Source organism: Podarcis cretensis (assembly GCF_951804945.1).
Source record: "Podarcis cretensis genome assembly, chromosome: 7".
NCBI classification, from domain to species: Eukaryota; Metazoa; Chordata; class Lepidosauria; order Squamata; family Lacertidae; genus Podarcis; species Podarcis cretensis.
The window spans coordinates 41,288,519-41,315,694 of record NC_137176.1 but is presented as its reverse complement, the minus strand read 5'-3'; the positions used below and the strand labels follow the sequence as shown (position 1 = coordinate 41,315,694).

The window sequence follows — 27,176 nt, the reverse complement described above, 5'->3', positions numbered from 1 at the left end:
TATGTGCTGCTTTCTCAAAGCATGCAAATCTCCCTAAGTTTTCATTTTTATCTCCTATTGAATTCAGTAATATATCCATTGTATCAATGGCATCTTAAATCTATGTAGCATATGCTTAATCAGCAATGTGACCAAGAAAGATTATGGATGTCATTCCTGCAAGGAAAAGCAATATTTCAAGCATAATATATAAGTGTTGTCAGAGACTTGCAATGGTGATTTAGTTTGTACACACAACTTTATTCAAAATGTAGGAGGCGCCTACAAAGAATATATGAAAAAGCACACTCAAGGGTTGGAATTTTGTTTTATTTTTTATTTTTACAGCATAGACTTCTGTCAAATACTAGTCTAGTGCAGTTAAGGAGTGGTTGAGCATTAAGTGAATGTACAGATGATCACATGTGACTATACCAAAGAAATCCATTGGAACATCAGATAATCAAATAGGAGCATAAAACCACCTTCATAGTAGCAACTAGAACATAGAGTCATGCAGATTTTCCAGTTACATTCTGTTATAGTTGCATGGGTTTGATGTTCATATTTTGCTTCACTCATCTTCCAGTTCAACTTGCATATTTTCTAAAATTTTACAGTTGGCACAAACTTTGCAGTTGATGGCTCCCTCCACTTGCATCTCTTTATTCACCTTCTGTCCTCTCCACTACCTGCAGCTGGACAAAGCCCAGTGACGAGGGAAAAGAAAGATGTTAAACAGAAACCATGGCAAGCTGTGCATGTGTAATCTCAGCAAAGCCTTAGGATCAAGATCCAATGAATGACAGGTTACTAGCTCAGTGATGCTACTCCAGAAGCAGGATCAAGTTATTCCGAGCCCCAAACTTGGGTAAAAAATTAATCCCATTCATGCAAGGGTGGATTTAGGGCCATTGGAACGGTGCGCATACATTGGATGCTGAGCCAAGGGGGCGCGTCTCAAAGTCTGGTAAGCAAGGTGCTGGGCTTTGGGGAGGAGGCATGAGGCTCTAACAGGCAGGGCTGTCTTAAGCATATGTGGTGCTGGGGTGCAAAGATCCGCTTGGTGCCCCCCCCCCAGGTTGCCCAGTTCCAGGTGTGCAGGAGGGCAGAGCCAACTGGTCGCCTCAGCATCTCGCTGGCTCAGTCGCCCCTGAACTTACACAGCAGAAGAGCCCACCACAGCGCTCCGACCGATGGGCAGGCTCTTCCCTGGACTCAACTCTCGGGCCCTGGAATCTCGGCCTGGTGCCCGGGTGCCCTACTACACCCCTAGCACCTATGGGTAAGACGGCCTTGCTAACAGGGTCCTATAGTCTTCCATCCTCCTTTCCTTACCCTAGTTTGTACTTTCGCAGCTTTGGGAAGGAGGTGGGAGAGTGCTAGGACCCTACCAAAGCCCTAACACCTCACTTCCAAAGCTGGGTACCTCCTTACCTGTCTTTGGGAAGGCAGTGTGACGATGGGGGGGGGAGGTTTGTCTCTAAACTTTGGCCTTGCACAGGGCACCATAGTACCCTCAACCACCACTGTATTCAGGCATTCCCCCTCATGCAGTTAGGATCAAATGAGCAGGGAGAATGGGCTATGCTACCTTTCTCTTCTGCTCTGTCATTGTTAGGGCACGTCTGAAGACTTTCAGAATGGAACAAATGTTGGTGCTTCTAGTCTTTGGGTTGTGAGATAACATGCTATAATACAGAGGAGAGACAAAAACAGAGTCATGGTTTGTAAATCAATTAAGAGGGGGGGAAGTCACATTCATTCGGAGGCATAAAATTGATCATTTTCTGGTGCTTATTTCTGTTGGTAAACTTCATATTTTCTTTCAGCTTGCTCAATATTGCTATATGGTCCATTCTGTTATGTCAGTAGTTTTGCTGATTCTTGTCTCTTTCTATAAAATTACAGCATTCAAGACAGAAGATGTGATGAAAGAGGCTTAGTCTTAAGAATCAAGCTTCTGGAATGGAAGAGAAAAGAATAGTGATGCTGAACATTAATAACACATTCTGAAATGAAATCTCTGCACAATAGGAAGAGTGTCAATCCAATAGACAATTCAGAGGGAAGAGCTGTAGCTCAGTGGTAGAGAACATGTTTTGCATGTGAAAGTGTTCAGATCTATCCCTGACATCCTGGGACCATGCAGGACCTCTACTAGCAGTACTGAGATAGGAGGACCAGTGGTCTGACTCAGCATAAGGCAGCTTTCTGTATTCCAAAGATAGTTGGTTAATAAAGAAAGGACCAACAAATGGTATTCTGGCAACCAAAAGTCCTGATCTACTGCTTATCATTAAGAAAGCCTCTTTCACCTTTTTTCACCAGCTGTATGGCGTTGGATCCAAAGATGCCTTGCCGAAAAGAAAGGCACTTCTGCTCAGGTAAGTTAGCTCTTCTAAATTCTGCAGCACCTTTCAAAACATGAAATGGTAGCCTTGCCAAAGGTCAACAGAGTAGGTGGAATACTTATTAGCAGCAAGAAAACAAAAACGTGTTGTGGTGTGTTTATTGGCTAGCCCAGTGTCTAGTACAGGTGTATAACCATAGGACTCAACTCCTACGGACTGAGGTCCCTTTGACCCACCCAATAAACTTTTTGAGGGGGCCAGGGACCCCAAAAGTTCTCAAATGGTGTGTGTAGACTGTAGAGACACTCCTGCTTATAACAATTTGTGACAAACCAGGTGCAGTGGTCTGCCAGGACATCCTATTTTGTACCTCTCTTAAGACAGCAAAAATAGGGATGTTGTCGAGCATCTGGCAAGGTAGTCAGCTGGGTTTAGCTTGGTGAGTCGCAAGCTGTGCACATTTTGGCCACATTCACACCATACGTTAAGGCCACAATTATACTACTCTAAGCAGCCATGGCTTCCCAAAGGAATTCTGGGAGCTGCAGTTTGTTAAGGCTTCTAAGAATTGTCAGGCGGCCCCTAATCCCTTCTCAGAGCGATTTAACAATCAATCCCTCTCCACAGGGAACTGTGGGGATTGTAGCTCTGGGAGTAGTATAGTGGTCCCTAAACAACTTTCACTCTCCTGAACAAACTACAGCTCCCAGAATTCTTTGAAGCCATGCCTGTTTAAAGTGGTATCATAATGTGTTACATGTATGGTGTGAATGTGGCCCAAGTGGTCTACTTAATCAGATGCTTGAAGAAGTCTGAGAAAGTGATAATAAACTGACTAGATATTCCAATGATTTAGGGCACACTAGAAAACAATTTAGTTCTGCAAGATGAAAACCAAATACAAATCACATTTGTACTCAAGCATGCAGAATACAATTCAGCATGGACTTGGAAAGGGTTTGCCTGAGTCTTACCTACCAAATTTCTAGGGTAGTGCTGGGCCTGTCTGTCATGTTGACCACTGGACGTTTTCGATTGGGAAATGACAAGATGTAACTCATATCAATATAAGAAACCAATGTTTCTCTCCTTTTCCTCCTCCTGTGCTTTCTATTCTCCCTGCCCTTGCACTCTTCTTCCTTAGATTTTCAGGCAGCTTCGAACTCCATCCCACCACTAGAACTTAAAGCATTCTAGAGCTAGGAAAAGATGGAGATTGGAGACGTGGCCTCATGCTGTTGTTTGTAATATTTATTACAAGGTAGTTTCAAAGTATTCAGAAATAGCGCTCATTTACACATATATTTTCTTCAGAACTTGTTACAGTTTTTCTCACAAGTTTTTCCCCTTGTCCTTTTAAGCTTAGTTATATCAGCTTGTAATTATCCATTCTTTAAAAAAATTATATAGTAGTAAGTCTCAACCTGGCAAATGACGTTCTGAGCATCTGTCTGAGTCCACCCCTGCCAACACATTTTCAAAAAGAACACAAAGGGATCTTTTAGTTTTAAATTTCATTTTGCAAACTGCCGCTCTTCTTGTGGTACCAGATGCAAAACTAGACCCAGCTAGAGAGCCGGTTTCTTTTTCCATCCCAAGAAACCTACTATTGTTTCGTTTCATCCACTGTTTGAGAACCTTTTCAAGGAATCAATGTTGAATTTAACCCCTTGACTTTAGGTGAAAGTAAATGGATTTCAGTGTGCCTAATTCTGGTGGATTGTGACCACAACACATAGCCAAACATTTAAATCCTAAGAAATACTGCACTTTTTCAGGGGGAAAACCCAGTTCTTACATGCTAGAATTTCAGAACTCCTTCGGGGTTGGATGTTATTTTTAAACACACTTGATCCTGAGATATAAATTGTTGGAAGTGCAACAGCACAGATCATTCAGTGTGCAATTTTAGAGTTAATGCTGTTATTAGTAAATCAGCTAACCAAGTTGTGGTGTTGCTTAGCAACCAGGCAGAGTCAGTTGTGGAGGAAGGGGGTGTCACCACTGAGAGGGGTGACAAAATGCCAGGTGGCACTCACCGTGGGACCTGCAGTGACGCGGTGATTTGGGCGCCTGCAGGCTCCGCGCTGCCCCAAATGGTCCACCCGCCGCCTCCCCCTCAGCTGTAGGGTGGCTGAGTGGGAGGGGGCTGGCAGACTCCTTGGAGGCCCCATGGAGTGTCCTGCCCCAGCTGGCCCTGCCCCATGTGTGGCTGGCCCTGCCCCTGGGCACAGGGCATGCACGCCGCCCCAGGCAGAGTGGGCAGAGTGGAATGAACTTTACTGAGGTGGCATGTGCTCTGATTAACTGTGAAATTTTCCTCTATGTTTGGTTGAATGTCTCCTTGCTAAGAACAAGGTCTCAAGTAAGAAAGACATAACCTCTGTGTTTCTTCCTTCTCAAATTATACATATTTTTTTTGTTTCTTCAGTTTGCATAGTAAAGTGTTATCAGCATTTCCTTTCTCTCTGTGTTAGTTAAGTGACTTTGCAAACATAAATCACTCCTCCTTCTGAATCTTGCATTTAAATGAAATGACTAATGTGAGCTGTCATGGATCTTGTTCGCTGTGATATACACGAGCTCAAAAACGGATCTGGAACACATACTTATTCATTTAAATTATTATTATTATCCCAACTTTCAATTTCAAATTTTGAAGGCAGCATGCAATATCACACTGAAGCGTCTGTTATAAAAATAAAATATACAAAGCATAAAAACACACACCAAAAAATCAGCAGCAGTAGTAAAAAAGTGGCAATAAATCATATAATCACCAAAAATATCCAAAGCCAGGGAAAGTAAAAAAGTTCTTACAGGTGCCTAAAAGCCATCAGGTTTGGTACCAGGTAAACAGATAAGGGGAAGTGGTATAGTACAGATCTTACTATAGCGAGGGTTTTTTCATATATATATATATATATATATATATATATATATATATATAATCAGTGATTTAAAAACATGAATCTTCCTGATAAAAAATAAGAGCTGAGCCAGAGGCTACAGGGAGCAGTGAGGTCACTTGTAGGCAGCAAATCACAGACAGAGAACTTAACAGAATAAAAAACAAGAACTGGGATTTATTTAACAAGCAGGGGAGAGCAAACAAAAGGGGTAAGTCAGACAGTATGTTGTTTAAATTAAATATTTCAATAAAAATAGAAGGGGATGGAGTCTAATAAAATAGTGATCTGCAGCCATAAGCCTCTGTTTTGGTCATAAATGTGGATCTGCTTTTGTTGCTGAACAAATGTTACATGTTCTCTCCTCACCATGATGGGGGTGCGGGGCTTACTTGGGTGGGCCCCTACCACTATTGGCTCCTGGCAGCTGCCTTGCGTACCATTTGATGGAAGGGCAGGGTGAATTTTAACAAAATAAAAATTCACCATCACTGTGGCCTTCTTCACCTCTTCTTCTAGCAATGTTCAGCTATGCATCTCTGAATTTCCTCCACCAAGACTTCCCAGCTCTCCCAATCTCCACTGGCAGAACTTTTCCAAGATCTTCTCAGTCGGTCACCCGTGGTGGGTCCTACTAGTGCTGTGCTCCAGGCATCCCACAGACAGGGTGACTTCCTTCCTTCCTTCCTTCCTTCCTTCCTTCCTTCCTTGTCTATAACCCACCTTTCCTCCAAAGAGCTTGGTATGCATGGCTCTCCTGCTCTTCATTTATTCTCACAAAAGTAGGTTAGGTTGATAAACTATGACTGACCAAGGTTAGCCAGGAAACTTTATAGCTGAATGTGGATTTGAACCCTGGTCTCCCAAGCACTAGTGCAACACTCTAACCAGTACACCATGTTAGCCTTATATAGCAGTTTGTTTAATGTAGCATGTTCAACTGATGCATTTTTTAAAAAGTCTGTTATACAATATATACATTAATTAGGTTTTAGGCTGCAATCCTATGCACATTGACTTAGGAGTAAACCCTAATGGACAGTGTTTGACTTCTTTCTGAGTAAACATGCAGAGGACTGCCCATAAGATAGCCCCACTGAACACAGCGGAACTTACTTCTGAGTAAACATGGATGGGATAGCACTGTATGTTACTTCTCTGCAGTATTCTCTTCTTTTTGCTTCACTTCCGCAACCTCTGTTGTTATTCAAAACTATATGTAAATTCAATATGAACATTTATTTATGTGCATGATCCAACGATTTGTGCTTGAACCAGTAATAAACATAATGGCATTATTAGAATTATCTGTAATTTCAGTAGAGACATAGTCTTGCTTTCTGTAATGATACAAATACATTTCTGTAGAGAGGAGATAATGACAATAAGTGCTGAATAAAATATAACATAATTTTATTTTAATTTTCCTGTGGTTGTTTATAATTCTGACCTAGAAATAGCCCCTACCAGAATAACATGGTAAACTGTACAAGGAGCATTATATTTTAGAAATTGCAAAATGTGTATTCGTAAACGTTGTGATAAAAATAAATATCAGACTGTCTATATACCAAAGACATGTTTAGAATGCAGCACATTTTTTTAATGAATGATCGTATCTATGAACTACATTTGCAAATGTAAAAAATATTTGCATTCATCTACCTATCTTAGTAAGAGTAGAAATGGATTATGGCTCCATGAAGCTTGATCTGAAAAACATATCCTTAATTCATTTGCCCGTGTCATCTCATCTTAGATGCAAAACTTTAACTAAAGTAATGGCATGGTAAACATCCTATATATGCATAGCATAGGTGAAGAAAAACATATGCAGGAAGTGAACAATTTATAGCTGCCATTTAAGATCAGATATTGCTCATGAATAACCAAACCACAGCAAATTCATCACATAACTACAGATAATAACAAACAGTGTAAATGGTGTCAACATGCAGAATGAATAGATCACTTCATGGCAAGTTTCCCTGTACTGTCAAATACTGATTGCCTAGCAGCCAGGAAACATGGGAGAGAATAAGCTTGCAAAAATATCCACAACGAATTAGCTCAAGAATTCCAGAGTGGGTGCCTTGTTAGCCTCCTGCAATGAAACAACAAAATATGTTTTAACAATAAACCATCAAACTTTGGTTTTAACATGTTCTGTTATGGGCTTTCCACATTCATTCTAAAGGTCCAAAAATGCCAGGAAATTACAGCTATGAAAGGCTGCACCCTTAACAGAAGTGTTATTTCAGCAATATTGATGGGCTACAATCTCCTATGTTGTGATTAATAACAGCTTCACAACTACAATGGAGCTGAATCAGAGACTTCTCTGATTCAGTGGGACTGACTGTCATTGTGATGGACTGAAGTCCCAGATTTGTCTGTTCATTGGAACAGATATGTGGAGTCTAGGCAACTGAAGCTATTCTGCAACTGAAGCTACCATTGCATGTTGCAAGTACATGGAACCAGGAACCACTAGCATATAGAATGATACAGCTGGGAGAAGCCTTGAAGCTCAACTAGGCCAACTCCCTCTTAGTGCTGGATGGTAGTAGTAGTAGTACTAGTAATAATAATAATAATAATAATAATAATAATAATAATAATAATAATTTTATTATTAATACCCCACACATATGGCTGGATTTCCCCAGCCACTCTGGGTGGCTTATAGCATATTAAAACAAACAAACAAACAAAACAACAGACATAAAAAACTTCCCTAAACAGGACTGTCTTCAAATGTATTCTAAAAGTCAGATTTCCTTGACATCTGGTGGGAGGGTGTACCACCAGGTGGGTGCCACTGCCGAGAAGGCCCTCTACCTGGTTCTCTGTAACTTCACTTCTCGCAGTGAGGGAACCGCCAGAAGGCTTTCGGAGCTGGACCTCAGTGTCTGGGTTGGATGATGGGGGTGGAGACGCTCCTTCAGGTATACTGGGCCGAGGCCGTTTAGGGCTTTAAAAGTCAGCACCAACACTTGAATTGTGCTCAGAAACATTCTGGGAGCCAATGTAGGTCTTTCAGGACTGGTGTTATATGGTCTTGGTGGCTGCTCCCAGGCACCAGTCTAGCTGCCACATTCTAGATTAGTTGTAGTTTACAGGTCACCATCACATAGAGCATATAGGTGAAGTATTCTTCCTAATGCCTCCTATGCATCTCTCACACAGGCTTTTGGTTATGTCAGGGAACTGCCATCGGAGCCAGAGGGAGAGAGAGGGCTCCAGAGGGATTCCGGAGAGCGTACCGGGAGGGAGAGAAGCAGCCCATCTTCTGGGGAAGGAAATCAGCGTAACACTAGTGGAGAAGGGGGGCAGATGGGGGAATTGGCAAGGTGGCTCCAGGACTCCTCGCCGGAGACCAGCGGGAAGAGCACGGGTCCTCCGCTGCCCACACCCTCCCTGCGCAGAAGGCTTCCGCACAGGGAGAGTAGGTGGAGACTAGGCGTCAAAGAGCTTCTTTGCTGGAAGAAGTTCAAGAAACACCCACTGACGGATTCTGCCAGCAATTGAGACAGCCACGGGTGAGTGGTTGTCCGGGCAGAAAGGGTTCACCCAGGTAACTCAGCCAAGCGTGGCGCCGATTTACGCACGAGCAACCCCTAGAACCATTACAGCAATCCGTCAGTCATGGACGTTGCTTGTGCGCAGCTCCAGAGAGGCAGCACGATAAGCCAAACAGGGACAGCCGGAGAGACAGAGCAACCAGCTGCGGTGCGGAGTCTGGTCGAGAGGAACTGAGACTTGGAGCAACATGCAGCATTCCTGATGGCGTGGCTGGACGAAAGATGGGCTCAGGATGCACAGGTCAGACCCACCCCAATCGCAAGGAAAGTACCGGGGCTGGTACACAAGTTTGGTGGGAAGCCCCAAGACTACAATGCTTTCCGAACGGAAGTACAGTACGCTTTGGAACTGCAGAAAGATGACTTTGCTGATGACGGGGAGAGGGTGGCTTACATTGTGGGGCATCTGCAGGATGGGGCGCGCGAATGGATCAGGCCCCTAATGGTGACACAAAATGATGCCTTGAAGGACCTTAAGAAACTCTTCCAGGCGATGGATGCGATGTACTCCAGCGAGGTAGAGCAAAGTGTGACTCGGTGGGAACTGATGGGGTGCAAGCAGGGGAGCCAGTCCGTCAGAGACTACTGGTCGCGTTTTGCGATGTTAGTCCACCGGCTAGGGTGGGATCTGGACTCTGAACCGATACAAATGTTGTTTGAGGAGGGTCTGTCCCCCGCAGTGAAGGACGAATTGTGCCGCGTACCCCGACCACGGTCGCTGGATGAGCTCACAAAGGCTGTGTTGGCAATCGGCATACGCCAGGAAGCGCGGGCTCAGGAGAAGTGGGAAACAAGAGGGGAACGTTTCCATGACTACCACATTCCTGAGATACCAAGGCAGCCTTCCCAGGCGGCGGAGCCAATGGAAATTGATGGCGCGCGCGCGCGCGCGAGGCTTCAAACTCCAGTGAAGGTCGTAAAAGGGAGGGAAAGGAGTGGAAAACTACCAAGAAGTGTTTCCTCTGTCAACGACCAGGACATTTTGCTAAGGTCTGCCCTCAAAGAAAAGCCTGGCAAGGGATGGTGGGGGCTGCTGGCTGCGACAAGAAGGAGGAGGAAGGGCAGGTGCAGGGAAACGACAATGCCTGGCTGCCAACCAGCAGGGGCAGCAGCCAGGCCAGCAACCAATAGAAGTGCCCAAGCCTGACCCCCCCAAGGCAGCTATAGCCATAGAAGTGGTGCTAGAACTGCTGAATGGGCACCCCGTAAAGGTTAAGGGACTGCTGGATTCGGGCAGCAGAGACTTTGCTCTGGAGCACCAACTCCACCTGTTGCCTCTAGATTTTCCCTTGCAAGTGACCACCATCGATGGCAGGGAACTTCTGGGGGGGGGAGTGACACACCAGACCCCGCCAATGCAAACGAGGGTTTCCAGGCACACGGAGACCATTGTCTTTCACGTGGCCACACTGGCAAGACCCCCAATAATACTGGGGATGAGCTGGCTGGCACTGCATGATCCGGTAGTGTCATGGCATCAGTGGTCAGTCACCTTTTGGTCAGCTTACTGCTTAGGACACTGTCTGGGAGGGGAGAACCCAAGAATGACAGTGGCCAGGGTGGCTGGGCTGGCTGTGGAACAAAGGGGGGAGGTGCCACCACAATATGCTGACCTGAAGGAGGTCTTCAGCGAGAAGGAGGCAGATAGACTACTTCCCCACAGGCCCTTTGACTGCCAAATCAACTTACTCCCAGGGGCTCAGTTGCCGGTGGGTAAGCTGTATGCCATGTCCAACCGGGAGATGCAGGAATTGCGGCAGTTTATTGACAAGAACCTGAAGAGCGGGTTCATAAGGGAATCAAAGGCGGTGGGGGGCAGTCTGGTGTTCTTTGTGGACAAAAAAGACACTAATCAGCCCAGACTTGTAGTGGATTACCGGGCCTTGAACCTGGTGTCAGAACCCGTGACCTTCCCAATGCCCAGGATTGACGACATTTTAACACGAGTGAGGCAGGGGAAAATTTTTACCAAACTGGACGTCAGGGGAGCATACAATTTGATTAGAATAAGGGAGGGGGATGAATGGAAAACTACCATGTTCACCCCCCTGGGGGCTTTTGAGTACTTAGTCATGCCATTTGGATTACAATCGGGGTCCGCCTGCTTTCAAGGATTCATGCACCACGTGTTGGGGCCCCTGCTGTACAAGAATTGCGTAGCCTTTTCGGATGACGTCTTAATCTATTCGGACAATGAGAAGCAACACATCAGAGACGTCAGGGAAGTGCTACAGAGACTGCAGAAGCATCAGTTGTGGGTCAAGCTGGAAAAATGCCAATTTCACGCCAGAGAGGTAGAGTTCCTGGGGTACAAATTGTCAGACAAGGGCCTAGCTATGGACCCAGGCAAGGTGAAAGCAGTGCTGGAATGGAAAGCCCCCAAAACCCGGAAGGATGTGCAGAGGTTCTTAGGCTTCAGCAACTTCTACAGAAAGTTCATAAAGAACTTCGCTCACTTGACAGCACTCATAACAGATTGTCTTAGTAGCAAAAAGAAGTTCGCGTGGACAGAAAGTGCCCAGCAATCCTTTGAAAGACTGAAGAAGGCGTTCGCTTCGGAAGAGCAGCTCCTGCACGTGGATCTGGAGAAGCCCATGAGACTGGAGATGGACGCGTCCGACCAAGCTGTTGTAGCGGTCCTTTTGCAGCCCGGGGCCAAGCAGGACTGGAGGCCATGTGCCTTTTTCTCAAGGAAGCTGAGCAAGTCAGAGCAAAACTATACAGTGTACGACTGAGAACTGCTTGCGATCTACGTGGCTTTTCGGCAATGGAGACATCTGTTGATAGGGGCACGGCACAAGATCCAGGTTTGTACTGACCACAAGAACTTGGAATACTGGCGGACCGCGCAAGTGCTCAACCAGAGACAGATTCGATGGGCCCAGGAGTTCTCCAAGTTTTCCTTCGAGATCAGATATGTACCGGGAGAGGAAAATGTAAGAGCAGATGCTCCCTCCCGGAAACCGGAGTACATGGAAGGAGAGGGACCACCGGAGGTCCGACACGTGTTTCCAGAGGACCGATGGGTGTGTGTGGGAGCATTGGTTGTGAAACGAGAACTGGCAGGGCTTACTAAAGACGATGCGTTTGCTCAAGTGAAAATCAGGGAACTCCGGGACGGAAGGGAAGACAATGGAGGGTTTGAGGAAAAGGAAGGGCTACTGTACTATAAGGGGGCACTGTATGTACCAGGGGAGACCTTGAGGGGGAAGGTACTTAAACAACTCCATGACAACCCAACAGCTGGGCACTTTGGACAGCACAAGACCATGCTGCTCGTCACCAGGCAGTTCTGGTGGCCAAAGGTGAGGGAAGACGTACGGGAATATGTACAGGGGTGTGACCGATGCCAGAGGGCAAAGGGGGAGAGGGCTGCCCCCGCAGGGTTACTGGAACCCTTACCTACATCGGGAAGGCCCTGGGAGGTGGTGTCCATTGATTTTATGACAGATTTGCCCAAGTCAAGGGGGAAGACAGCAGTCACGGTAGTAGTTGATCTACTGACAAAAAAGTGCCATTTCATAGCTTGCTCACATGCGGTGACAGCAGAGGAGACAGCCAGGTTGTTTGTGGATCACATTTTCAGGCTGCATTGGGTTCCCTCGAGGGTAATCTCAGATCACGGGAAACAATTTACTTCCAGGTTCTGGAGGAAGCTCATGAGCTTGCTGCAGGTCGAGGTGGGCTTCTCGACGGCGAGGCACCCAGAAACCAATGGACAAGCAGAAAGAGCGAATGGTATACTCCAGCAATACCTACGCTGCTACATCAGCGAGAGACAGAACGATTGGGTTGAGAAGCTAGCGTTGGCTGAATTTGCGTACAATAACGCTGAACATGTGTCCATGGGAATGAGCCCATTCATGGCCAATTATGGGTGTCACCCCAGGGCCTTCCCGGGGAGGGGGGAGGAAGGATGGAGTGTACCCGCGGCTGAGCTGTTTGTAGAAGAAATGGAGGCCTTGCACCAGCAACTCAAGATGAACTTGGAGCGGGCCAAGGAAGTTTACAAGAGGCAGGCGGGCAAGCACTGTAGGGAGAAGGAGGCCATATGGGTGGGAGACCGGGTGTGGTTGTCAACCCAAGGGTTACCCCTAAAGGGAGGGTGCAAGAAGTTGCAGCCGAGGAGGCTGGGGCCTTTTGAGGTAACACAGCAGGTTAACCCAGTGGCATTCAAACTCAAGTTGCCTGACAGCATGAAGATACATCCGGTGTTCCATTGGTCCCTACTTTCACTGTACAGGGAGGGGCGGGAATTTCCGGGTCGGGAGGGAGGAGTCACCACCCACCCGCTGGTAGAGGAGAGGGAACACTGCAACCAAGCCACGGAAATACTCGATTCAAAGTGGCGAGATCGCCAGGTGGAGTACTTGGTAGCTTGGGAGGGAGAACCCGGGTCAGAAAACACATGGGTCCCCACTGAATCAATCAACAACAGCTATCTGGTGGAGGAATTCCACAGTTTGTTCCCGGATAAGCCAAAACCACTAGCAAGATTCTGGGAGGAAGAATTTGGAACCACAGACGATGAAGGGGACTTTGTGGGTTTTCCTGCCTCTGAAGAGGAGGGAGGGGAGGTGTCAGAGGGAGAAGAATCAGACTGGGAGGTCCCCCCTGCGGGAAGAGATCTGAGCGGGTGGGAAGATGGTTTTGAATCCTCAGAGGATGGTGACAGCTCCTTCAGGGGATTCCCCGCATCGTCGGGCGAGGGAAGAGACGAGGTTGAATCAGAAAATCATGCCGGGGGTGGAGGGGGTCCTGGGGAGGAGGTGGATGTCAGGGAACTGCCATCAGAGCCAGAGGGAGAGGGAGGGCTCCAGAGGGATTCTGGAGAGCGTACTGAGAGGGAGAGAAGCAGCCCATCTTCTGGGGAAGGAAATCAGTGTAAAACTAGTGGAGAAGGGGGGCAGATGGGGGAATCGGCGAGGTGGCTCCAGGACTCCTCACCAGAGACCAGCGGGGAGAGCACGGGTCCTCTGCTGCCCACACCCTCCCTGCGTCAAAGAGCTTCTTTGCTGGAAGAAGTTCAAGAAACACCCACTGACGGATTCTGCCAGCGATTGAGACAGCCACGGGTGAGTGGTTGTCCGGACAGAAAGGGTTCACTCAGGTAACTCAGCCAAGCGTGGCGCCGATTTATGCACGAGCAACCCCTAGAACCATTACAGGTTACATGTGTAATCCAGAAACATCCTATAAGGCAGATTAATATTGCCCCTTAGTGTAGAATCTGCAGAAGAGATGAAGGAAAGAGAATAGTGCCTTACTTTTAAGCACTTTGTGAGTTTGTGGTACAAGCTTTGGACCACGTAGGTTATGGAGCTGCATTATAACTATGTGCAACCTTAGTCAAATGGAAACCATATGTAAGGTATAGGGTTAAGGCTTGGTAGTTCTCCATAATATTGCTGTGTGAATGACCATTTTGTTGAAACTCTTGCCTTTTAAGTCATTAGATAAAGCAATGTACATAAGGGACTGTGAACAGACACACATCCTTATGTAAGTAGTAAATTTCTCTTCCTAAATTCTCAGTGGTCATACTGATCTTTACCATAACCACTCCCTCAAAGAATTTGGTGCAGTATATCAGCACACTGCTGTTTTCAAGGTAGAATCATGTGGGGAAAGAAGTGAAAAGAGCATTAGAAAATGGGTCAGAAATGCTAGCAATATAATGAGTAAAGCTAACACAATATTACCATGTCTGAATTCACCCATAGAAACCTTCTGGACCATACAACAACTTCATACGGAATGTGAACTTCCTTCCACTACTTAACTGTCTAGATTTTCAGTTACAACACTCGAGGCCTACAATGCAAAGGGCAAGGAACGGCATGTCTTTCACTGTAAAGTCTCAATTCGATGATTATTTTTTATGCACTACAAAGGAGAGATCTTTCATCAGAAAATGGGATTGTGACATACACACAACACATATTTTTGGCTCTCCTTTGTGCAATGAAAATGGATCTAAATAGAAAGATAATTGGAAGACCAATTTTTAAAGAAATCAAATAGCTTACAGTTGACTTTGCTTTAATATTTCTCAAGTTCCAAGATAAAAGGTAGTCTTTGTCTGACAACAATCATTGTTTGGGCTGTCATCACCCAGGTCAGCAATTTCATCACTTTACAGATTTTTTTTTAAATGGAATACCCAACAAACTGCTAAAATTCATCAAAACTCTGAGAGAAAAGATGTATTTTTCCAAGTGACATTCTAAGGCTGCAACTCTATAGTCACTTATTAGTGAATGAACCCCACTGATAGATTTTTGACTTACTTACAAGCAGACATGCAAAGGATTGCATTGTTAGGCTGCAGCACTGTACCTAACAGTAAGCCTATTGAACTAAATAGACCTACCCCTAAGTACACATTTACAGGATCGTGATACTAGTCTTCTGTTTCTATATATTATAGTAAATGACAAGAAATTGAACCACAGCTAGCTAGACCACTGAACTGTCCTCACACTCCTGGGATAAAACCATAAAATGAAGTAAATCATTAAAATTATGGGATATGCTGTTCATATATTTATGTTCTGTGACATTTTTATTTATTTATTTAACCTTTTCACACTCAGTGCAGGTATATTTGATATCAAGGTAAGACCTAAGAAGTTCATTAGATGGGTGATACCACCAAACATTAGACCAAATACATAACCATTTTTTCCCCAGCACCATTACAAAATGCCTTTCAGATTGTACTAGCACCATTGCAACCACCCACTGAACTCACTGCACCAGTCCCACTCCCAGTCACATACACCTTGCTGGATGTATTTATTATTCCCACCCCGTCAAAAGAAGCACAAAAGCCTTCTGCTTTATTTTAATGCCAGCATTGTTTACAATAGTGTTAGTGTCCCTGTTTGCTTTGGAAGATGTTAATACTGTATTTAAATCACACAAATTATGAATTTATGCAAGCATGAAATATCTAAGTTGTCACGACTATAATAAGGGGATCATCCATTTATATCACAAAGCATTTTCAAACTACTAGGAGCACTTAGTTGATATTGCAGACGCTAAAAGGAGAATGACCTGATGGGTCACAAATTGTATTCCATTAACAGCAAAGGATATATTTCAAGACTTAATAATACTCTACTTCTATTAGCCACTGCAAAAAATAATTCTCACAAAGCCATATGCCATATATTAGCCTCTCTCTTTTTATTTTCCACATGGAATTTTAACTTTGGAAAGATACTCCATAAACCATTATTTTAATTCTATGCAAAATACAATACAATGCATTTACATTTTATTGTATAATAGCATGTATTGTCCCAAATCATTTTTATTATTTTTTTTTGCTATCTGGATGCATCCTTTTGTCTTTTATTGTAGCACCCTGCTTGTGGTTAACGCTTAGCTGGAATGAAATATTCAACGCAGCAATAGAGAAATTAAAATAATAATTTATTTGTCAGACAAATAAATGAGAGGCACAGTGGTATATGGTTACCAAGCTCTGGCCTGGCCTCCTGCCATTCTGGCCAGCACTTATATTTCCTTAATCCAGCCCCCTTGCTCCTCCTGTGGCTGCCTCTGTCCAATCAGCCTGGTTGAAATTCCTATTGGCTGTTTGCTAGAACCAATCACAAAAGATACACCCATTTCCTTTTGCCCTTTTATGGGAAACAAAAAGCTATATATTCTTCTATCTATAAATGACAAATAAGTAGTAATATATCTTACATGTGTCTCAACAAGGAACCTTAATTACCAGCTCACCTCGCCCTATTGCCCTCCAAAACAGATGGTTTAATCTTAAATTTTTATCTTAAACAGATGTCAAGGATCTTGAGTTCACATCATCATTGAAAGATCTCCTTCTCTTGGAGGTCTTTAAGCAAAGGCCTGACAACCATATGTGTGCTCTAATGATGTTTCCTGCTTGGCAGGGGGGGCTGGGCTGATGGCTGATGGCCCCTGTGATCTCTTCCAACTATATGAAATAAGAATCTAGCATAAGGATTTAACATTTCTTTCTTTCTAAATCCTTTGCATAATTACATTTAAGCCAATATATTTAATACATAACATAGATAGCTTTTTAGAAGAATAAACCTTTTCAAAGTAAAAAAGGAAGGAACAGTTTCCAGCCTCAAAATAAGATAGGAAGAAACCTATCTTCTCCAGCCAAGCCAGTTGCCTTTTTCACTGCTCTTGACCTTTCAACCTTAGGAAAATATGGCTCAAGTTTAATGGGAGGCACATGGTTTTATTTTACTATTTACCCACTCTTAATTATGTTTATCTCTTTTTTTTATCTTCTGTAATATGTAGGGTCAGTGTAACCTTGGCTCTCAGCCTGTAATTCCCTTTTTACGACTTTGAGAATTGTTTTCTGCTATAAATCAGGGGGCCCCCTGTCCAGGAGAATAAACATCTTGCCAAGGTTCTTAGGCAGCTGGTCTTCTGCCTGGCATGAACATTTGAAAATCTTTAAGCTCATGATTAGATGCCTCATTATCTGTCCATCAGAACTGCACTCCCTCCAGCCCAGCAAACAGCTGTGTTTGTGATGAGTAGGGTAGCACCAGGAAGCAAAATTGAGTTGTGGGAATAATCTCTCTCTCTCTCTCTCTCTCTCTCTCTCTCTCTCTCTCTCTCTCCCTCCCTCCCTCCCTCTCTCTCTCTCTCTCTCTGTGTGTGTGTGTGTGAGAGAGAGAGAGAGAGAGATTATTCCCACTACTCAATTTTGCTTCCTGGTGCTACCCTACTCATCAAAAACAGAGAGACAGAGAACAGAGAATGGCTTGTAAGAGCCTTATGCAGCCAGTGGACCAGAGGTTGCTCAAATGTGTCTTGTACATCAGGTTGCAAATGGTATCAAGTTTATGCACACTGCAGTTATGTGGAGAACAAGGATGGACAGATCTGTCCAACTTGAGCCTCTCAGTTTCTCATTTTCTCATTTTCTCATTTTCTCTCTAGCCCAATGGTTGCCATTAATTTGATTTGAATTAATTTTATAATGAAATGATTTTAGAATGTTGTATTATTTTATTGTTGTTACTAAGATATGCATTTTGTAAACATTACTTGGCTAGAGAACTGCATTGCAAAATTCATTGGTCCGTTGTGGTGCAAGGGGAGCACCTGGTGGGAGGCTACTGAATGGAGGAGGAGTGCCTATCTTCAGGAAAGAGGGTTGGCATTTTAAGACTCTAAAGTTAGCCACAAGAGGGGCAGAAGCTTACAATGGTTCAGTCTAATCTCAGCCTTTGCTGAAGCAAGCTGCTTACTAGAAGCTATGTGGACCTTGCTGCTTTCTCCATGGGATCTGGCATCAGATCTGAACATGAGTCAAGGCCACAATCTCCCACTGATCTGAGTGTATTTGTGTAAGCAATAATACCTGAAGAGGCACCCTGCTAGCTTTTGGTGAGTGGTATTTCTTGACCACAGGACAAAAGCTTTCCAAAAGCCTTTGACTTGGAGTCAAGTCTTGTATGTGTGCCATTGTTTATGGTTTTGCAAAATGCTTTCCAAAGCATTCTTGAAGGGAATCGTAAAAATAAATTTTAAAATGTCACCATTCTCTAAGCAGCCTGGCTAAATCACAGCATTCTAGAATCCCAGGGATGCACCTTAAATAATGTCACACCATTCTTTATTGCTGCATGGCTGGTACATAACATTAACATTTTATGATCCTAAGTACTTTTAATTAAACCGAAGCTGTTAGTTAGAATGGAGATTACAGCATGCCATACTTTACTCTGACACAATTACTTATCTTTTAATTAATAATTCTTTTATTTGTTACAAGTGCAATTGCCTTTAATATTCCACTTACAGTCTTGTATGTATGAGCATTTTTTTTAAATAAAAAATCCACCCCGGAATAATGCTGCCTAGTAAGTGAATTCCATTTATGCACAAGGCAAAAGAGTTCAGAGACATATATTTTGTCTGAAAGAGTCACCGAAATAATGAGCCTCTGAACTGTATTGCGAGCAGAATTAAGGGGGGAAGCTAACTTTAATTAATATGTGCATGGAGAAGAGCTAATACATGAATGGAAAAGTTACAGAGACTGAAGGACTTGGGCATGGCATAAGCTTCTGAAGCAATGTTTGGGATTTACCTGCACTAGAATTAGACACCAAAGAGCACAGGGACTCCTTCCAAGTAAAATAAAGTAAGGTTAAGAATCCCACCAACAGAGATGTACTGTAATCCAAGGACTGTTTTAAACTCTGCAGCTGAAGTTCTGTTACCTTGAAATGCCACACATAACTATGATTGACATAGCTCAAACATACAACAAAATGAAGATGGTTGGCAGTGTCATGGGTCAGCAACGCTGGGTATCTGCTGAGGCCCACATCCAAGTAGGGGAATTCTGCCAGTTCTTGAGCTCTCCTGCTCCACTCCATTGCTTATACATGCCTTCTTTGAATGAGGGAGCAGTGAAAGGAGGATGGAGAACAGTAACAGCGGTGAGGAAGAGATAAACCCACACAGGGAGCATTTTGACCAAGGGTACCACAAAACCTGAGAACCGTCATGGTGTTTATGTGCAGAATAATCCATAACATATGCACTTACATGTGCAATATATAAAGCTGGTTTATAATTCAGTTGTGCAGACCAGGGCCACCACAACCCCACTTCACATAAGTAGCTAGCTTTCTATGCTACTAGGGGTGATTTTCTTAGGGTTATGGCTACAGAGATGAATGCTAAACTACGGACGGATGTTGTTCTGATGAAAATCAAAGGTGTCCATACATGGTGTTAAACTGAAAAATCTTCTGATGTGGTTGCCAACTAGGCATTAGGATTAACATCTAGTATGGCCCACAGTATTCCAGCTGCTAGAAAATTGGAAGAGAGGAAGAAGAGATAGAAGGGCAGAAGAACCAATTTCTCTGCTGCTGCCACTGACAAATCCCTGTTACATAGAAGCCACTTGGTGAGAGGGGTCCTGGAGTTCATTGTCAATGAGATATAGGGCTGGATATACTAGTGAATTTAGAAACCGAGCAAAAATGACTATATTTCTACTATTCTCAGAATCAGTCATCGCAAAAATTCCTGGGGAAGTTTGGTCATTGCTAAAGAACAAGTTTCAAAGTCTGGTTCTTGGATAAATTCAATTGTAAATTACAAAAAAGAGCATTATGTCGGACCATTTGTACAGGCTACTTTCTTACATCTCATAAAACACAGTGATAAGGGTTCTTGATGAGTGACCAAAGTTAAAATGCAGGAGCGAAGTGCTGTACACATTTCAAATGGTACCTTTATTGTCCTGTGTGATGGGACTGTGTTCACCATGTATAGCAGATGTGTGGGTGTTTTAAATGTCTACCACCTACTGCTGCTGTTGCTACAACACATAAATAAACAAACAGAAAGTGTGTGTGTGTGTGAGAGAGAGAGAGAGAGAGAGAGAGAGAGGGAGGGAGAGAAAGAAAGAAAGAAAGAAAGAAAGAAAGAAAGAAAGAAGTTCTATTAACACAAATGGAATACAAATGGATCTTAAGCACTTCTGGATGAAAAGCAACTTATGAAAACATGTTGACTTTGCTTCAGTTAAACTTGTAATATCTGTGACACTAACAACAATGAAGCTTGAGCTCCAAATGAAATTTGCAGACTACTGAAAAATGTACTGCAATTTCTCTTGTCACGAAAGAATATAATACACAAATAATGTTCCATAAAGAAGGGAGCCAGTAATTTCACAAATAGAACATGATGAATTTCTGTGAAACAAGATCAGAATTTATAGGCAGCTAAAATGAAAAGTTTTCAGTTTAACATTCATTTCTGCTACAATTTTCATAAGAAATCTTTCAAAAGTATATGGTTTATGGATGCATGTGAACGCAATCTTGGGCATATGAGCTATGTCATATAAATACTAAGTGAAAGTGTAATTAGAAATATAGAACAGCTTAATACTTTCTGAACTGAGTCTGAAACCTACAGAAGACAAGCAATAGATTATATTTCACCTATGGGGTATGCTTAAAAACCACAATGCATGGATCCATTGTAGAAATCACTTCTTATACAGTCCAATCCTCCACATATAAAGTTAAATGAGACTTACAACCAGGGAAGTAGGTATAGGGTATAGGGTTACAGTCCCTATACTATGCTGAGTTTAAGGTTTGGTTCACAATGGGATGGTTTCATCCCTCCCCCCCCCATGAAATCTTATACTACTCAGAAGTAAGTCCCACTGAGTTCAATGGGATTTATTCCCAGATATATGTATAGAATTGCAGGCCTTTGCAGAGTTTGCACAATTTCTTCCTCTTTATATTCCATTTGCACCTTATTCTAGGATACACCACATGGATAGCTCATTTGGTTAGAGTGTGGCGCTGGTAATGCCAAGGTTGCAGGTTTGATCCCAGTATGGGGCAGCTGCAGATTCCTGCACTGCAGAGGGTTGGACTAGATGGAAGGCACTTTTGTTTCGACAAGCTTTCCCAGTGTGAGTGGGGATTAGGTCTCTGCCTTGGGTGTTTATCTATATAAACTTACATTTTACCGTTTTTATTGTATAATTGCAAATCTCATTGCAATTTATATGGAAAGCGATTCATTCGTTATATTATTAATGTACTAAAAAATTAATTTTAAATAACACAAGATAGAATAAAGAAAAGAATGGAGCAATAGGTATGCAATTTTGCAGCCAGTTCTATGCCGCTGTCCATAGCATTTGACAAAATGATAGTATATGAACACCAAGGGAACACATTGACCCCTCTAGAAGAGGAGTAGAGGTGCAGTGGTAGCCATTGGGAGCTGTTGGCTCCCCTATATAAGAGCTGGAGTAGCAATTCTTTCCACAGCAGAATATTGCTCTTCAACAGTGCTCTAGTAAGTTATTTATTTATTTATTTATTTATTTATTTATTTAAATGTACATTGAAAGGTAAGCAAGAGCAGACATGTACCCACTTCCAGGGCAGAAGCCACCTCTTTTGATATGGCTGCAGCAGCTCAAGCCAAAAAATACAGCCACTCCATTGGGCTGTTATAAGAAATAAAAGGATGCCTATTCAAAAGTCAAGACAAAGTGAAACCTTTTTTTTTTTTTTGTTACATACTTCATTTGCCTTTTCTCCCTGGTCTTGTTATGTCTTCACATGAGTTATTGTTCGGCTAGATAGCAAAGCCATTATACAAAATATGCAAAATCTCAAGATGAATATTTTGAATAAAAGGAACTCGAAGCTATTACAGAGAATAAGATTATGGCAATACAGCCTTGAGAGCACACTAGAGGTGCCCTGGGTGAACGAAATAAAAGGGAAATAAATAAAAATAACGTCTAAGCATCACCGTTTCTTTTGCCTGACGTATTGAACATTGCACTCTCTGGATAGTCAACAGTCACCAATCATTTGCAGGAATGGAACCGCTCTGGAAAGGATAATGCTATAAAGTTCATGACCCACTTCCCGAACTAACTTCAGTGATACTAATATGAGCAAAAAATAAGTGTACATTTTTAATCTTCTAGGTTTATGAGCACGGCAGCAGGAGGTTATCCATTGTTTAACATTTTGATTTAGACACACCTCAGTGGTTTGGTTGGAGATTGTTTTGAAATGAAAAGTATTAAGTTACAGGCTGCCAGAGAAACTCCATCACTGTGAGAGTAATATGTCACAGGAGCCTTTTAGTATTAATGCTACAGTAGACACAGTAGTCAATCTTGCCTTTGGATTTTGGGGAAAGGAATTGCACATAAAAGAAGCAGCTACATGAGATGTAACTTGTAAAACTTGTCACTGTATATATGTAGACATGGCTTCTGTCTAGCCGTGCTGGAAATGTTGAAATTAAGCAAATGTGCATTGTAGCCAGCATTGCAAGTGAGCGATGTGATGAGACAAAAAGAGCAAAATGAAGCCTCCCGCTCTTCATAAAATCTCTTGCAAACAGCAGTAAGCAGAACAATTTAAAGTGAGTCCGAAGTGACAGAGGAACAATCCAGACACATGGTAGAATTTCAGATCAAAGCAGCAGCCAGGATTAATGCTAACTTTTAAATTAGAAGAAGTGTCATGCTTGCCAGGTTAAGGTCTGAATGGCCTATCTGCTACCAAGTAGCTGTCTCTCAGCTGAATTATAAGCTCTTTGATTTACTATTCATTTCCCATCTCTCATGATAGTGTGCAATCACACATTTGCTCCTATGAGAGAAGAAGAATTTAGTTGAATACATTTTTTAAAAACTAGAAGAAGAACTACGTTCAAAGCAAACATGATATGTATTTTGTCAACCCCACAGTGCCAAAAGAGACATCTCAATTTTCAATTAGCAATTTACTCGTACACAGGGACAGTTTTATAACACCACCACACTGCTTTGAACTTCTACGAACCAAGGCTGTTTCTGAAATATGAGCCTCTTATTCTTTACTGCCTTTTTTGAATCGGAAAACAGAGATGGCCATTTCCTGTATTACCAGGTGTGACTCTCTTCAGTCAGTGGCCCAGTGGCCAAAATTATATTTACAAGTGGCCAGGTCCCTCCTAACACCAGCAGCTTTTCCTGGCTTGGGATGGGGGTGTGGCAGAGCAGGAGCAAGGTCAGGACTGTGTGGACACACTGGGGAGAGTGCTGGATTAGCTCTGCCATGCATCAATGCAACCCTGACATCACCACCCTGCCCAGGTATGATGCAGTGAGGTCCATGTTGATAGGGTGGCTTTGCAGCGTCACGCCTTCACAATGGCCATTACCATCAGGTTATATAATAAAGCCAGCACAAAAAAGGTAAAGGTAAAGGACCCATGACAGTTAAGTCCAGTCGCGAACGACTCTGGGGTTATGGCGCTCATCTCGCTTTACAGGCCGAGGGAGCCGATGTTTGTCCACAGACAGTTTTTCCGGGTCATGTGGCCAGCATGACTAAGCCACCTCTGGCGAAACCAAAGCAGCTCACAGAAACGCTGTTTACCTTCCCTATTTATCTACAGTACTTGAACTTTGATGAGCTTTCGAACTGCTAGGTTGGCAGGAGCTGGGACCGAGCAATGGGAGCTAATCCCATCGTGGGGATTCGAACCGCCGACCTTCCGATCGGCAAGCCCTAGGCTCAGTGGTTTAGACCACAGCACCACCCGTGTCCCTTCACAACTTAACAGCAAAGGCTTCACAGTTATGGTGCACTGGCATAGCCTGGACATTACATGCAAAATCCAGAGCAAGTTAACATTAAAGAGCAGGAGATTTCCAGCACGTAGAACTTTCTGTTGCTTATGACGAATTCCTTTTTGTTTTTGGGAGCTGCACTTGGGCTATAATTCAATTCAATTAAAAACTTTTCAGTTTTAGCATGTTCTGTTCAGGATTTTCCATATCCACAGCACCAAAATTCCTGGAAATTGAAGCTGTTTAGGGTCACACCATTAACAGACTTGTTATTTAAGCAAAATGGATTTGGGATACTATGATGTGGTTAGGAAAGTAAGTTGTCAGAGAAGCCAATAGCTGGAGACCCTATGGAAAGTGAGCAGAAGTGGGCAGGTATTCCAGCTTGCTCACCTGAAAGTGGTGTCCGTAAAGTGTGAAATAATTAAACAAATAAAACAAGAGAACAAAGTGAAATTTTGTCTTTGGTATTGAGCTGAACGAAAAGAGGCCCGACTAGTCCTGTATGCTGAATCCAGTGCTAGGCCAGTGGGATGCTCCCTCAGAAACGAAAGGGGGGAGCAGGATCTATGGGAGTGTTCAGGCACTATTTTATGCTCAGCCTGTATATGTGACCATTTAGATTGTGCAATTTATGTTCTCATTTTGCCCTGGGGAGAAAATAATATGAAGAAGGGGGTTGGGATATGAAATTGAAGTGCATGAAGTCAACTAGACCATATGGACAATCCATCCCCCAGTACACTCAGAGGCATATTGTTTCCTTCTGCGACAAATGGAAAACAAATCTGTTAGCATTTTTATAGCCTTGAAGCTGCACCTGGAAGCAGGGCATGACATATCAAATTGACAACAAGTTAGCGGCTCACGAAGCACAAAGCATCACATTTAGTCACTGGAAGCTTAAAATAACATTCCTCCGAAAGGGAGCAATTTACTAAGCACTGCCAGTCACACGGGCTTCATTCATTTCAGTTGTGCTGCTGGCATGATCCCCTTCCTCCTGCCTATGAAAATGAATGGCAGCTATACAGAAGGAAAGATTTGGTGGTTTGCGCACAAACTATTATTGTTTATTGAAGATAAGTGAGGCAGGGATTATAAATGATTGTGGAATAACAGAATGTTTAAGTGAAGATTTAAGCAAAAACTCATTACCTGAAACAATTATCATTAAGAGTTAAAACCAGGTGCCTACCCCTAGGCTGTTTTCAGTTAGATTTACCCTGAACAGTTATTCCCCTCTGCTGACAACAGCAACAATGAAGGTTCAGTAATGCCCTCTCAATATTTGATTTGCTTATTTAATTTCTACACTGTTTAATATATTAAAACTATCTCTAAGAAACCAAGGCACCAACAGACAACTTAAAGAAAATATTGTTACATATACACAGTTACATAGACAAATGTTACATTAATGCAAAGTTACTAACCGGGCTTTTATCAGCTGGAACTCACCGGAACTCAGTTCCAGCACCTCTCAGGTGGGTGCCATTACCTTTATAAGACAACAAGTGAGGCATTCATGGTGAGTTCTGGCACCTCTTTTTCTAGAAAAATAGCACTGGTTATATATATATATATATATATATATATATATATATATATACACACACACACACACACACACACACACACACAGTGGTACCTTGGGTTACAGATGCTTCAGGTTACACACGCTTCAGGTTACAGACTCCGCTAACCCAGAAATAGTACCTCAGGTTAAGAACTTTGCTTCAGGATGAGAACAGAAATTGCGCGATGGTGGCAGCGGGAGGCCCCATGAGCTAAGTGGTACCTCAGGTTAAGAACAGTTTCAGGTTAAGAACAGACCTCCGGAACGAATTAAGTTCTTAACCCGAGGTACCACTGTAGATCAATATCCATTCATTTTCCTTCTGACACACCTTCCCTCTCAGTCTCCAGGTTCTCATCCAGGGTCCAAACAAGCTTTCTGCTCACTCATAAGAGTCTCACAACAAGAATAGTTCCTGAAAACAGTGTACATCACCCCAATTTCTCACTCTAGTCTTGCTTTTATGGGCAGGTCCAAGGTGGCTGGTACTTCCTCAGACTGCCCACAGTTGTGTTGTATTCAGTGGCACATTCCACACACAGTTCCAGGTGCAAAAGATTTGTTAGGTTTCCCAGGGGGTCCAGAGGATGGGGAAAGGACCTGCTTCATTCACAGCTCTTTCTTCACCCTCCATTTTTTTTTTTGGGGGGGGGTCCATTCCTGACACCAGCACACATATAAGTGTGCCCCTACCCATCATGCCCCAGCCCTAGTTTCTCTCAGGACCAAAAGGACATGAGCATCAGTGATCGTGCATCAATTGGACATGCCTAAAATGGTCACCACCTGTATCCCCCCCCCAACACAGATAAGTGCCGACACTCCACTATTTTATGCTTACACTTATTTTATCTTAATTTAGGCATCAAAATTGGTAAAATAATATTTATTGATGCTTCAGTGGTTAATCTGTGATATGTTAGTTTCCCTTCTGGTCGTTTACGATTTCTGACTGCAATTTGGTTTTGTTGTATTTTTCTGTAATTTTATAATTCTATGCTGTGTTTGTTGAATATCAGCTCACAAGAATTCTAAACAAGATAAAACGAATAAAAGGTTCAGAGAGCTCTTTCTCTGACTGACACTGGAATCCTGTACATGCTTACCCAGAAGAAAATTCTACTTCGATCACTGTAACTTAGTGGGCTACACAGATTTACTTGGGAGGAAGACCCATTGAGCTAACTGGGACATCCTTCTAAGTTGATGCAATTAGGATTGTTAATGTATTTGGATGTGAATAACTATTTTATTTGTTATGATCTGCTTTGATGGTGCAAAATGCAAGACAGTCATACAATAAAAAAAAAATCAATAGTGGATTTATGCTCTTATTCCAGATTGAAGTATATATTTCATCAAAGGACAGTGCCATCATTTGAGCAGTATTTCTGGCACCGGAAGCTGTTCTATTAGGACATTGCCCCACCAAGCTCAGTTTGTCCTCAGCCAGCCCCCATCTGCCTGCCTTCTTACACTAGTCCAGGTGAGCCTGATTGTCAGCTTCATCCTCCTTAGTTTCAGAGTTGAGCTTGTAGAAATCAGCAGGGAGAAAGATGGGGACAGAAGTAGAATTAGTTGGCCATGCCTGTCATTGGCACTGAC

The 27,176-nt window shown here is 43.2% G+C and overlaps 1 long non-coding RNA gene across 2 annotated transcripts; it reads right to left on the bottom strand.

Moving 5' to 3' along the window:
• Positions 1 to 307: 307 nt before the first annotated feature.
• Positions 308 to 2,862, bottom strand: LOC307220183. Of its 2 annotated transcripts, none has more exons than XR_013840757.1 (3): positions 2,298 to 2,862; positions 1,574 to 1,670; positions 308 to 677 (listed from the first exon to the last, which is right to left on the bottom strand). It is a non-coding gene; the product is annotated as an uncharacterized lncRNA (long non-coding RNA). The 2 variants fall into 2 exon arrangements; XR_013840758.1 differs by having other exon boundaries at positions 2,704 to 2,862.
• Positions 2,863 to 27,176: the final 24,314 nt, after the last annotated feature.